Source organism: Frankliniella occidentalis, unplaced genomic scaffold (assembly GCF_000697945.3).
Source record: "Frankliniella occidentalis isolate FOCC.00 unplaced genomic scaffold, Focc_3.1 Scaffold70, whole genome shotgun sequence".
Taxonomy (NCBI): Eukaryota; Metazoa; Arthropoda; class Insecta; order Thysanoptera; family Thripidae; genus Frankliniella; species Frankliniella occidentalis.
The window spans coordinates 856595-864660 of record NW_026267200.1 but is presented as its reverse complement, the minus strand read 5'-3'; the positions used below and the strand labels follow the sequence as shown (position 1 = coordinate 864660).

At 43.6% G+C, this 8066-nt stretch overlaps 1 long non-coding RNA gene across 1 annotated transcript; it reads left to right on the top strand.

Annotated features, from left to right (window-relative positions):
* Positions 1–4499: 4499 nt before the first annotated feature.
* LOC127749625 (uncharacterized) lies at positions 4500–7889 on the top strand. Its single transcript, XR_008011243.1, has 3 exons — positions 4500–5958; positions 6077–6158; positions 7622–7889. It is a non-coding gene; the product is annotated as an uncharacterized LOC127749625 (long non-coding RNA).
* The last annotated feature ends 177 nt before the right edge of the window (positions 7890–8066 follow it).

The window sequence follows — 8066 nt, the reverse complement described above, 5'->3', positions numbered from 1 at the left end:
GGGGGGGGCTCTTCGACGGGGTATGACCCCGCGACCGCCACCGCCTTCACAAGGCACGGGACCAGCATGGCCTTGGCATTGGCGCGCATCATCCCGTTCTCAAAGAGGGCGGGAGGCGTCCGGCACAGTTCGTACTGCAAGTACTCCTGGAACTTTGCACTACATACTCACTCCTAGGCAGCACACGGTTAAGAACAAGCTGTTGCTCTCGACTGCGGGGTCGGCCTTCTTCTTGCTCGGGGCGGCCAGCAGCTGCGAAAAGGAAATGAGCCGCAACTACTTGGGGATCTTCAGGTCCATGAAGTTCGTGCCAATTAATTTCTCCATGGCCTCGGCTCTATGACCTCGGCTCCTTGAATCGTGGCCCTCTCGCAGTTGACATCTTTGGCACCCCTGACGCCCGTCGATATGCACCGGATGTTCTCGGTGTTGTCGAAAGGGTTGTCTGACTCGAACGAGCTGACCAGGCTCTGCCTGTCCGCCTAGTCCCGCGACAGGCGAGACTCCCGCAGGTCCACATGCTCCTCTGAGGTAACACGCTTGAGGCCACAGTACCCCTCCAGAGTAGTGGTCACCTTGTGCATGGCGGGCATGTTGCCGACCCACTGCCTGAGCCCGCTCTCCGCGGCTCGTCACCACCGCCCCCCGGCTCTTGAAGGCGCACATGATGTCCTGCTCCACCACCATCCGTACACACGCCGGCCTAGTGCTCTGAAGTACGCCTCACCGTGAAGTACCCCTTCCTGGTCGCCGCGGCCAGGTCGCCGTCGAGGTCCTCCGTGGTCTGGACGTGCAGGCGTGTGGACCTGGCATAGAGATGTTGCCCCGCCGCGTAGTTCAGAGGCTCCATGATGGTCACGACGGTGTCCAACCTCCGGTTTTGTCCATCAGGCACATCCATCCATTAAAGCGGCACTGGACACACGTGCGGGGTGATGGTCTAGCTCACCTCACCTGACAACAATTTGACAATGCATCAGTACAAGAAATGCACATTTATTTTACCATCCTTTTCAACAACTTCGTATGCAGAGAAATTTTCTTCAAGACCAATTGTCTCAATAGACACAATGTATAAGGATTTCAAATTTCTCATTGCACATATTTTTTCTATTCGCCCGAACTGTGCCATAGGACTCATCGACACCGTGACAAACACACATATTTGGTCCATATTTCATACCATTAGATTCTAGCCAAGAAATCTCAACAAAATCTTCATTAATTTCTAGAACATTTAACAGTGCCTTCACCCCCCAGCAAAATGGCACATGCAGGTCGTACATAAAATCTCTCTCTCTTAATCCATGATTTGCCAAGAAGCGATAACACAACTGTAACTAATTCTTTATGGCAAACAGTCCGGAGTGGATCCCGCCTGGATGTAGTGGCAGCTGCAACCTCCTTGTTGGGCTTATGTCTGGCTTCATAACAATTACTACTCAGATAGCAAAGAGGCCCACTCTGGTTCATGATTCGGGCATAACGAATCAGATTGTGTAACTAAGGTTTCTGAGTGTCGTTGAATAAATTTTTATACTTCTTATGATGTGAAGCAACAAGAAGGCTGAAACTGTCAATACACTCTGTCTGAATTTTAGGAGCATACAGAAAACTTAAAATATCTCTAACAACAAGATAATACTGCCACACCTCATCTTTTGTACTTATTAAATCACCAATCAACGTTGCAAAAATTAGGCGAAAATTGTGCATTTCTGAGCCGCTTGCTCTGAGACGCTTCTCAGTGTTCAAATCTCTATTTGATATTAGCTGCGGTTTCTAGGTTATGCTATTGTCATAGTAGTTGAACATTCATATACGGTTGCTCAGGATTTTCAAAGACACACTCTTCTATTCGGCCGAATGGCGAGCATCACACACTGACCGATGTTCTGCTGTTTCCGGATCACTTTCGTCTTGTCCACTTCTTTGGTTGTAATGAGCTTTTCTAGAAACAGCTTGAGGAGAGGCGTTGTTGCGCCCTCCGCCTCCGCGGCCAAGTAATTCACCGACAGGTACTCATAATCGGTACAGAAGGCCTTTCGAGCCTCCCCCCGGATCAACTCAGCAAGCTCCATGGCCCTCTCTTTCTCATCTTTCTTGTCCAACTTCTTCTGGTCGCGGTACCAAACGTCTTGGAGGAAGTCGCCCACAAATCCCGTAAAAATTTAGGACATCATCCCTGCCAACGCCTTGAGCAGTTGTGATGCCCTCACCGTAGTGCGCCATAAGTTATGTTTTGAGCCACCTCCTGGAGCAGATATTGCCATTTTTCAATATTATCTTCTAGCTTAATCATGGAGTACTGACACTCGTCCCTAGAGTCGAAAATTGTCTTTGAAGTCTTCAAAACAGAATCACAGTATGTAGTTCGTGAAGAGAACAGTTCCGTCTGCACTTGGTAATAATAGTAACTGTCCTTTTGTCCAGCAACAAAACGACCATAGATGCATCGTCAAGCACAGTCTCTAAACATGTCTTAGCATTTGATATTTCTTCTGCAAAGGCATCTCTTAAGCAATCGAGGCATTTAATTCCAATGCACCTCGCTGCACCCTCTACCATGACAATCACATGATACGAAACCATCAATTGAGCTGCCAACTAACTGGACTTCCGTTATACCAGAACAGGGGTGTTGGGGTTGGTCTTGTAGGCAAGTATTGTCTACTTAGCCCGGGTCCTTGGTTGAAGAAGCGTGTGAGGACGCTGGTGATATTCTCATGATTAAATGGAAGTAACACGGAGTGTGGACGACATTGCATGCAACACAAATCTCCTGTGTCATCTCCTGAAATTAAAAAAATGAAATTAATAGGGGACGTAGAAGGTCCTGTTTTGCCTCAGTCTTTGTGTCACAACAAGAATTATAATATTAAGATGTATGTCTGATTCAGGCTGGTCTCAGGCAGACTGCCCTGTTTAAAACAAACAAAATAGTTCACTTTGTTACTTCAAAGGGAGTGCGTTAAGAAAAACGACCAGTCAAACATGTTACTATATTAATACTTTACCAGCTTTTATCGATGACAATGGTTTTGAAGTCGCCCCGCGCCGCTCCACTTCTTATTCCGACGCCTCTTGAGCCACTATGGAGCCGATTGCAGGCGCTTACAGCATTCTGTGACGTTGTCATCATTTGTGACACAGGAATACTATGTACTCCTGCAACCGTTTTAACGACAAGAGCAGCATAGAACACGGCGTGAGGGTCCTCCCCGTCTCAAACAGGGGGTGCATTAGCGATGAAGCCGCCCCCTCCCCGCCACGCTACTCTCAGAGGGAATGACACTACAACGTAAATATATATTGACGTCTAGATTAAACTCACCTGAAAAAGATTTGGGTCGTCGTGATCAAAAATTTCGCTATTTTGCTGTTTTGTTTCCCTTTTCTGCGCTAAGTAATGAAAACTCTCACACTTGTCCTTGTCATTTTTCCATCTTATTTCGTGGCGAATCTTGTAGAGACATTGGATGCTCCCTGGCTTAGGCAGGCACGGGTTATCATAGTATTCGCAGACGTGCTCGTTGAACACGACGCTTGGATTATCGGTCAACAGTCTCAGTTCAGTCGTTCAAACACTTCTTCATTCCGGTGTGGGCTCGAGTTAACATGGCCATTTATTCGGGCAATTTTCTCGCCTTCGTCTAACTGAGTGTCCGCATCCTCTTGGCCCCCTGCTTGCCAACGACTGTTCTGTGGAAGGCTGTGCAGGGCGAAGTATCGTGGTACTTCAAATGGAAAGCCTGCTTTACTTCATCATTTCAGCGAGTGTCGAATAGATTGTCTTTCTTGGTGCACCCACTGGGCCGATTACCCTTCTAAGCTGGCCCAGTGAAGCATATTTCAAAAAAAAAAATGTCCTTCCTTCGAACCCTGTGAAACAACAAACGTGATCTTACATAATGTAGCACATACCGGGTGCCTAGGCTAAGGCATGACAGTACGTTGGGTTGGCAATATACTGGATGCAGGGTAAACTAGCACTTAAAACTATTTTTCAGAATTTTGAAGGTCTTTAGGTTCAGACTTTACATCGACAAATAGCCTGGCAATATTTCTTAATTTCACCCCACATATTGCAATCTCCTCTTTAAATGACGATGACATCTGTACAAGGACTTTCCTACTTTCAAAATTAGGGGGTCTTTCATAAAAATAGTGGACAATATACCAGGTCGTAAACAACAAATCACATCCCTCCTAAAATCTTCACACATTTCTGCTGTAGCTAGTAGCAGCAGTTGGGACTCTAACTGCACTTGCTTGCGAGTTGTTGTCTCAGATTTCCTATCATTTATTTTACAAGAATACTTCAAATGCTTGGCCAAACTGATCTTCTTCATGAGTATGTAACACCATGGACAAGGACCATAATCTTCAATCATGTTTCGTGTGATTGAAGAAGCAGGTGGTCTTCTAAATACAATAATTGTACCGTTATTTTTATAATTAGCTTCGTTGACAGATGCCAATAAACGCATGTGCAGCATAGACATAAACTGTCTAACTTTAACAGCACGCACCTTTACCTGCTCCTTGTCCTCTTCACTCATGTCTTTCTGACGAATTCCGAACAAATGTTCAGTGTTGTAAATTATCAGGAGGTATGGTTGATGTGTTAGGATACAACTTTTCTCCATTGCTGTGTCAGAACCTTTACACTCAAAATTTTCACCAATCATATTGAATTCGGACAAAACACTTTTTATGTAGTCTTCTTGGTGTAGTGTAGAAGCAGGGTTCCCTCCTTCCACTTTCTGACTATTTTCTTACTAAGACAGTCCTTCACCCCACCTAAATCATTTACCTCAAAATTTGATTGCAACGGCAACACTTGCACTAATCTTACTCGGCTTCTGATAGATCACCATTTAAGAAAGCTGTCTTTTCATTAAGATGATTCATTTGAGTCATCACCGGAACACTTCTCATTTGAGCTCATAACTGTTACTTGTGAGAATGAAGGAATCACCTCTAAACTCTTCCTTACTTCATTGATCTTTAAATTGTCTTTACATGATTTCAACTCCTTGACTGGGAACCTCTCATCAACAAAAGCAACAGTTCTTTCTACAAAGTGTTTTGTTAGGTTAAATCCATTAACTTGAAACCTTTCTTTTCTTGATCATCGCCCATGAGCACAGAAGGTCTGGACCTGCTTCCTAATTTCTTACTTTTCATTCTACTGATATACACACACATAGGCCAGGCATCCAAATACCCGACGATTTTCGACATTTGGTTTAGTGCCTGTCCAAGCACGAAGAGGAGCTTTCCCCTCAACAGATTTAGTTAGGCATAAATTCTTAAGATATACAGCCATTTCAAGTGCAACAGCCCAGTATCTATTGTCTGACTCCTTTAGCAGAGCCCTTCCTGTAGATGTATGCCCGAGCCCTCGTACACATCACCCAAAGCTTTCCAAGCATAAGCTGCACTTGTTGCAGACCTGACGTACCGAATTGCCGAATCCCCAAGATTAGGGCAAATCTTCGACTTTGCTCTGAAGTCCCGCTGGATCGCAGCAGGGTCCGTGGGGTGCGGGTCGGAGGTGAGGCAGTCAGTCAGACCTTCGATGCCGAGTTACATATCGACGCGGAACTTCCAATTTGGTCAGTCTTCAGCACCCTGGAGCGGCGGGATTGGCGGCATAGCCCCAGAGACGACCGTGGTGGTCTGGACCTCCTGGGATCAATCAGCTAAAGTCTGGCTAGTTTGGCGGCGTGTCTCACGTGTGTTCGCCGGTCGACCCGGGTTCCACAAACTAAGTCTACTTCTTTACTTAAAACACAATTCTTCTCACGGATCACTGGCGCAGTAGGTGCGTAGCACTGGAGCTCATAACCTGTTGTAAATTATCAGGTCTTATGGTTGATGTGTTACGAGAAATCAGGAGCGAGTTAAAACATCGAAGGGCACTGTTCTGAGTCCAGGACGCAATTTGTCAAGGTATGTGTTGGTTAAATCACGTTGTTATCTATATTTTGATTTGAAGTTCTTTTTTTAATAAGACCCCCTTCTATTGAAATTATGGTTGTTCTTAACCTACATCTTTATCTGTTTATAGGATGTCAACCACCCAAACTTTGCCAGCGTACAGGACAGCAGTATTCAAGTCGAACTGAACAAGATCGAAGTCTTAAAGTGCGGTGAGTTCACAAAAATATTTACCTGTTTGAGAAAGAATATTAGGAGTTTTGGCCTGTATAATTAGTTGAAGGTGCACAATTTGAAATTATCATTTGAAGTGAAAAGTTTCTTATGAAAGACTGCAGTGAAATGTACTAATTAGCTTTATAACTAAATATTCTTTTCACATGAACTCTTCAAGTTCTGAGAGTTATACGATATTGGATGAGTGGGAAACCAGTACTTGTGCCGTTCTTTAATAATCAAAGTTGGAACAGTAAGAAGTACATAAGAGTTAGATCTTTATAGAAATGTTGTAATTTTAGGATACAATAGCCTCCGATTAGAATAATTTTTTTCAAGGCCCTTTAGTAAAAGCTATATGCTAAGTTTAGTGATAATTTTGCCCTTCCACTTTTGAGTAATACACCTCACCGTTTCTTAAGTAGTTCAAAAATATTTCACATGCACTTTCTAATAGAAATGATGCAGAACATCTCTCCTACAAGTTATGCAATATATCCTCCTGAATTCACATTGCTTACTTGGAAACAGTTAAATTATAATCATTCAATTCATACCGCAAACATTAGGTAAGATACATTCAATCTCTTTTCAAACACCCAATGTACCTAGAAATGTTTTACTCACTCTAAAATTGCATAAAATCCTTACTAAAGAATGTATTGAAATGAATCTACAGCTACATGTAATTGGATTTCACAAACAATAACATTATGTAAAACTTGTTCTTAACCACCAGTAACAGTTTAAAAAAAATACTTGAAAGCTGTTGCCTGTTTTAGAAGCTTGCGCACAAGATTCCTTCGACAAATATTGGTCTAAAGATCTGTCATAAGGTTTTCTCGAATCAAAACCACAAGGACTATAGAACGACTCAGGGGTTTTGGTGTACTACCTAAAATAAAAATATTTCATTAGCAATGTAACGAAATTGAATTTAAGAGTGTTTAGTTAATTGTAAAATAAAATAATACAAGATTGTTTTAGATAGTATACTAAAACCCCTTTGTCATTTTATATTTCTTCTGGTACGGATTATGGAAAACTTAACTGCAGGTTTTTAAACCAATATTTGTCAAAGGAATCTTGCGTGCAAGCTTCTAAAATAGACAGCAGGTTTCCTGTAGGTTCAGGCTGGCAAGACCATGAAAAGGGGCCGAAAGTACATTCTGATGTTGTTCCTTTGTTTAATGAGATGCAGTGAAACAAAATTCACTCACACATTGGTAATGGTCGTAACACTAAGCTCCCCCCCCCCTTCCACTCTCCCCCCCTCCAGAAAAAAGAAATTGAGAAAATGCCAAAATAGTGAACTTAAGTTATAAAACCCCCCTTAAGAAACGGTAAAGTTTATTACTCAAAAGTGTCAATAATTACCAAAATTGGCACTTACTTTGTGCTTCAAATTAATTGCTAAGCATTATAAGTTCACTAATTTATTGTTCCCCTTTTTTCACAGCTATGCCCTCAACTTCATCAAGCTCAACACCGCCGGTGCCGCCCCCCTCCTCCCCTCCGCCACCGTCGTGACCCCCACGCCAAGGTTCCGAACGCTGCTGCTGTCGCTGCCGTCCCCAGTGCCACCACCGTCGCGGTGCCACCCGCGGGTAACAGCGGAACTGACTGGCTGTCCTCAGCCAACAGAATTGCGCTGCCCCTTTCGGCCCCCGGAGCCCACAAGGCGGGCTCGAGCATGAATCCAGTGGGAGGCTCGACACATAACTAAACATCACAGCCAAAATGCGATTCCCACAAAATATTGCACCTGGGGGAGCCATAAAAAAATTATCGCACTAAATAGGCATTCGTCATTGCATTGAGTGCGATAATTTCAGCATATTTTTCTGCGATAATTTATCATTGCAGCAAAATATGTTAAGATTATCGCATTCAATGCAATGACA